We start from the raw sequence: 6,776 nt of genomic DNA, 5'->3' as shown, positions 1-6,776 counted from the left end.
TTTCTGGTTGTTTAGAGACAACTGGTTATAAACACCCTTCAGCTTAAGCCCAACTCTATTTCCAAAAAAAATCTAATTATTGGGCTGGGCCCATTTATTCTCCTATGGATACAAAATAGGAGATCAAAAATTATTAAAAGTATACACGCTAAGATACAGTTATTTATCAAAAGTTTATACAAAATAAAAAGATAAAAATATTTGAGCCCAAGAGAAGGATGAATGAAAACTCTCAACAACGTACTCGTTCTCACTTCTCAGGATAGCTTAATCTCTTAGGCTAATAAAACCAAACCAGAAAATTGCATCCGTCAAGTAGTTTGTGTTTAGGGATACTCAACCAACACGAGACAACATTAAGCAATCACCAAATTACAAGTTAAAACGTTACAACCACTTAATTGGTTTCATCAACAACATTTGATTTAGACGGTTTGAAAAAAGAAGGTTTATTTTGATGGCGATGGATTTTGAAAGAAACTTTGGCGATTTCAAAAAAGGTGTAACATCTAATTGTTTCTACGACCACACCAGAAAAATACAACTAGTTATTTCTTATCCTTTAGCAAAAATTTCCCAAGAGATATATCAAGACAAATCCAATATCATGATTACATTTTCTGGTCCAAACTCCTAAATATACTTTCAAAAGTTGAGAAAAAGATCATAGTTTATATGAGTTAATTACTAAATAGAGATTTTTTTCAATGGCATTTATAGGTTTTGCCATTTCACCTTAAACTTTTTAGATTTGCTATTTTTTAAGATTTAAAAACACAATTTAACACATTATGTTTGAGTTTGATTGGTTCCATTTTTTGTTAGGGTTTAGTATTTGATACGAAGTATGTATTTTAGCAAAAAAAATTATAAAAACAGACATTTTGAAAAATTAGAAAATAGCAAATCTATAAAATTTAAGTGAAAATGGCACATTCATAATATTTGGATGAAGAAACGGCAAAAATCCATAAGAATCACTAGTTTATATACGAAGAGAATTAATGTACACCGGTAAGGCGATGATAAATATATATATATATATATATACATATATAATCGTTAATACTTTTAGTGGTAGGTCATGTACTTAATTATATATGAGGTCGTAGTTAAAGGCAGAAATATCTGCTGACGGCGACATGGCTCCACGGTCCAGAGTCCACAGCAACGAAAACTTTTATTTTTCGATTTAGTAGTACTCTAATCATTCAAGAAAAAACGTTTGTTTTTCTACACGGTTTCGTTAATCCCTATGCGTGAACCTACGTTAATTAAGTGGTTAGCTGAGGAAACCAAGAAAGAAGCTTCGCCAGGCGTACGTTCAAGTAAGTACCGTAGTACGTTGTATTTTAAACGTATTATTATACCTTTTCATACATTTTTGTTTCTTTTATAGATCTCGATTACGATCTACCAGGCGAGACACATAGGTATGTAATGTAGTACTGAAAGTGATATATAAAATAAACAAGAGTGTGTAGTCTCTCACGAGACCGATCTGAGTCTCACAGTAGTAATAGATGTCAAGAAAAAAGTCTCACAATAGTAATATAATGTAAGTGGTCGACAAAAAAAATAAAAATAAAGTGATGTTTGATATGTTGTTAGCCCATTAGTTTTTGTTCCACTTCGAACAAATTCTTATAGAAACTATATTGTAAATTAAAATACTTCCTTTTTCTTCCCAATTTCGCCCAAAAATATAAGAAAATAAGCTAAAAAAACAGCCAAAAGCTTGAGTTCATGGATAAATATACAAGAAAATTTCACCAAACACTCCAAATAAAATTTTTCTCTCACAGTTTGACAAAGTGAAAGATAGCTTTCACATATTAGCCACCTCTTAAAACAAAGACAACTATATCCTTACAAGTTGTAACTAGCTAATTTCAGTTTTGTTTTGTAACCCAATTGATGTACTGTTACAGTTAATTAAAAATATTCATTTAATAATCATCTGATGCACTGTTCAATTAATTTAAAAGGTAAAGAAAAAATTGAAAAAGGAGAAAAGGTAAAAAAGAAAAGAAAATATATTTATATTAATTTTAATTTTTTTTTTGTTGATCAAATAAATGTGAATAAAATTAGAATGATGATTAGTTAATTAAATTTTGTCACACAAACATACTAACTCTTTAGTAAAAAACATATACATATATAGTTATATGTATATCTCGTAATGATCAATATTTATTTATTATATCTTTTTTATGTGAATAACAATAATAATAAAAAGTCATGTAAGTTGGTTTATTTACAAAATGTAAAACTGCCATTTCAAGTTTTATAGATTATATCTTACTTCAGACTAAACTTTATTAAAAAAATTCAAAGTATTCAGAAAACTTTATTCATTGTTGTTGTACGTAGATTATGATATTTTCGATGCAACGTACATTTATTTGTTTCATTGGTGTTGTGTACATATATTGGAAAAGAGAAATTTGGTACACCGATTTATTTGTGTCATTGTTGTTGTGTACGTACACTGTAAGTAAATTTGATGTTATGTACATCTATTTATTTTATTATTGGTGTGTACGTATATTTGATTTTGTTTGATATATGTGATGTACGTACATCAGAAACTTAAAGTATTTATTAAATACTAAGTGATATAGTATAATAAATATTTTTTTGTAGTTACTGTAACAAATAGACTTCATAGAACTCGGTTACTCAAGGGGAAGAAACGTAACTAGATCAAGTTTGGTTTATTTGTTTAAAAGGTATAATTATCCAAAAAATTGGCAAGTGGCTAATATGTGAACCCTAAATGTAAAATGTAACCAGTTCGCGACTAATCCAAATTACCAAAGCTCCAATCCTAGTGGCAAAATAGTTACTAAAATGAACTCCTTAGCTACTACATAACGAGAGTCTTAACTTAGTCGCAACCTATTAGTTGCAGACTTAGCGACTAATTTGCGACTCAACTACCACTACAATAAAACAGACCTTCACAACCCTTTTGGGACTAATAGGTTGTCTGCAATCAGTCGCTACACCCAGACTCTACAATTAATCCCAAAACCGTCGCAAGAATAGGACTGTTATATACAGTCACAAAATTGTCCTTAAGAAGATTTCGTTGCGGTTTAGTCAAAAATGTACAACTACCAATTCTAGTCACATATTCATCTCTAATATACGACTATATTCTGGAGTCCGCAATCCGTCGCAAATCAGCAACCTTGTTGCGACCTACATATTTTGCAACCGTTTTTTTGTGACCATCGGAAATAGTCGCGAAGTAGTCGCAAAACCCTTATTTGCGACTAATGAGCGACTATTATAGGAGTCGCAAATGGCATGTTTTATGGTAGTGACATAATTTGTTTCCTTAATTTGTTTCCTTAATTTGTTTTGCTTTTTAATTTAATTTTCATTTATTTGTAATGAAATATTAGATAGAAGATTCTGATTAGTTGATAAGGTGAATACAAGCGTACCTAAGTATTTTTCTATAAATATTACCTGAACAAAACAAAACAGGATAGTCATAAAAACAAAACATATAATAAATTATCTTATCTAAATTACATGAATCTAAGAAAATTTCGAATCAAATCCGACTCAAATCTTGAATGCCCATGCCTAGGTAAACTAGGATAAAACTAAGTTCGTTTCTAAATTGTACTTAAATTTTTTGGATTTTTGGATTGTATGTTTATAAAGATACATTGCTGCAAACATATTTTAAAAGGTAAATATACAAATTACTTAACTATTTACGTACACATAAACACAAAAATTATTATCTTATACGTACACATGAGTAAATGATAAGTATTAATCTTGAATAATATTAAAAAACAAGTTAGAAAAACAAATTAGAAAATGGATCTTAAAAAATAGAAATACTGAATTATAATTATAAGTACAAAAATAAAAAATAGTCATCAATTTGAATAGAGAGAAAAAATGAAAAAAACAAAAAATAGGGAAAAATAATAGTAAAGTAATCTTAATTATCTAACACATTTTTTTTTCTCAATTCAATCGTTACATTGTAACAAAAGAGATCAAATTTGCTGTAGGGACATTTCAGTCCAAAAAAGTCTTGTGGCTAATAGGTGAAAACTCCATTTGACTTTGCCAAATGGTAATTAAAAAACATCAACTCTGGTTACTGTGTGCAATTTACCCTAAATATAATCAGAAGTCTATTTTTTGTTTTTTTGGGCCAAACACAACCAGACAGTTTAAAAAAAATATAATACTATACAACCAAAGGAAGAAAAATAGCGTTCAGAAATATAGAAACTAAATATTAAGCTCATCGCAGTAATCTGTTTCTATCGGTCTCGCTTTCATGCTCCGTTCGGTTGAATGACAAAGACCCTTTCCCGTTTTTTATGTTTTCCCAATCCCACGTGAGATTGGTATTTCTCATAAGTATTTCTTCCTCGCTTTATTAGTAGTAGGTGTGTATGTAGCATTAGATAGTTATAATTATGATGAACTGAATGAATCGTACAATTTTTACATTGTCTAAAATAGACGGGTTAACACAAAATACACAAACAAACAAGTACAAAACTCTGAAACACTGAAATAAGTTAGACTCGAACTTCCTATAATTTCACAAGATGAAGAATTTTCAAATGGGTATTTTTATGGAAAATAGAAACGACATCGATTTTTGGAGTCATCTGGAAGGTGGAAAGAAGCTACTAAAAACAAGCAATTCTTTAAAAATATATTATTTTTTAAAAAAGTAGTAAGAAGAAAATAAAAAATAGTTTAAAAGATTTGTGTGTCGCCTTTTTGTAAGCCAACGTACAGATATAACAGCTAAGCAATATTTTCTTGCATATTCTACAGTATCATACTAGTTCAAAATAAACAAATCCCAAAAATTACATTAAACAAACAATCGCCGCCGACAGTTTGGTGGAGGTGCGAAGAGAAGTCAGCGTAGTACAAAGTCTCTCAGCGAACAAGAGGTTTAGCTTCGGATACTGCTCGTGTGAATCTCGTCAACACCTGGTCGCCAAGTTTGAAGTACCATAACACGACCCACACGTGCGCCGTTGCTCCTTCTTTCAACGCTAATTGCCTAATTTCTTCTTCCTTGCCATAATAACTTACTACTAGGTCACACATTTTATGTTTAATGTAGAGATCTTCTTTCAATTTGGGTTTAGATATAATAGTGTAACTATTAATAGTAAAAAATGATAGTTGATTTCTAAAGATTGTGTTGAAGAACTTTGTTATGAATAAATACTAACAGGTTTATGAAATGTTGTAATATGAGTTGAAGATTTGATTAAAACAACAAAAATGTACAAGTAAAGACCGGTCTGACTTTTGAATGGTCTAAAAATTCCCACCGTCTAAATAGGTATAAATGTATAATATACCACGTAACTATCAAGATTCAAGAATACATTGCATGTGCAATGCCATATATTGCCTTGAGACATATCAACTTATCAAGTACTGTTGTCTTTATGGAAATTCCTAGTTTATGTAGTGATGTAGAAACTATATACGTCATTCTTTTACAATTTTTTTTTTGTGTGGATAAACTAAAATCCGTATGGGTAATAATAGTCTACTTGTAACATGGACGCAATAAAACCAGAAGTAATAAATGGTTTAAACAATTAAAATCGAGAAAAAAAGAAAAAAAAAACAGAGGAAGGGATTGGTTTACAGAAACGTCAACCAAAAGATTGGTTTCTTGGCAAAAAAAAATGGAAAACAAGAAAACCAAAAATCGGTAAACTACATCCATTTTAAGAAGATAAAGTCAAAGCAGCCAAATTTGCATAAACTTTTTAAAGCGTTTGTGGAGCTGTCGTGCAGTGATTGAGTTTTTAATCTCATGGTCGATGTCTTTAAAGATTACTGACGGCGGCAGAATCGTCTGGTTATGGTAGAGATTATTTCGCTGTCTCCAGATGGCATAAATGACGGATTGGCCAACGAGCTTACGAAGTGTCGTTGGTGCTCGGTCAGTTCCGCTACTCAGGCTATCAATTGCGCCCAGGAGCTGAAACTTAACATCGGTTGGTCCAATTTCCTGCATACGGCATTCTAAATAGAGGTTGCAAAGACAACAGGATAAAAACAAATGGTCTCTCGATTCTGGGAGGAGTGAACATAGGTCACATGTGGTGTTGATGTTCATTCCCCAACTGGCCAACCTTGTTCTTGTAGGGAGGCGATCTTGATTTGCTATCCATAAAGTGAAAGCATGCTTAGGGGTCGCGCCCTTGAACCAAATTGTGTTGTGCCAAGTACTTCCGCTCTTGGTCGAAGGACTTCCCAAGTTCTTGAAGAGGAGAAGCCAGAGCACTTCTTATTTTCCACTACCCAAGCGTAAGAGTCAGGACTTTGTGAAGTGTGAGGGTTAGTAATGGTGGTGAGGTGGACATGAAGTTGGACTGTCTGCTCTGAACGGGGTCAGCAAGTTTCCAACCTTGAGAATCACATGCATCCGCTACTTTTGCAGGTAAGGGAACTCTTAGCTCTCTAGGCCCTTGATTTCCGATGAACTTAATGAGAGGTCCGAAGGGGGTCCAACTATCGAACCAGAAGCTTGCCTTCCTTCCATTGCCAATGGTGCACATGATGAATCTTTCCGCCAATGGTCTCAATCTAAGCAGGCATCTCCAGTTCCAAGAGTCAGAGGATCTTTCCTGTTGATCCCAGAAACTCGTGACTTTGCTGCAGTTGTGGTACTTATGCCAGGCAACCCACAATGAGCCACTCTCCGAGAAAAGAAGCCAAATCATTCGCAAGCACAGAGCTCGATT

At 32.4% G+C, this 6,776-nt stretch overlaps 1 pseudogene; it reads right to left on the bottom strand.

The window, feature by feature from the left end:
• Nucleotides 1–5,767: 5,767 nt before the first annotated feature.
• On the bottom strand, nucleotides 5,768–6,755 carry LOC147925014 (uncharacterized; annotated as a pseudogene).
• Nucleotides 6,756–6,776: the final 21 nt, after the last annotated feature.

This window comes from Camelina sativa, chromosome 16 (assembly GCF_030686135.1).
Source record: "Camelina sativa cultivar CO46 ecotype springtype chromosome 16, ASM3068613v1".
NCBI classification, from domain to species: Eukaryota; Viridiplantae; Streptophyta; class Magnoliopsida; order Brassicales; family Brassicaceae; genus Camelina; species Camelina sativa.
The sequence above is the reverse complement of the archived record's forward strand: the minus strand, read 5'-3'. Positions and strand labels throughout refer to the sequence as shown.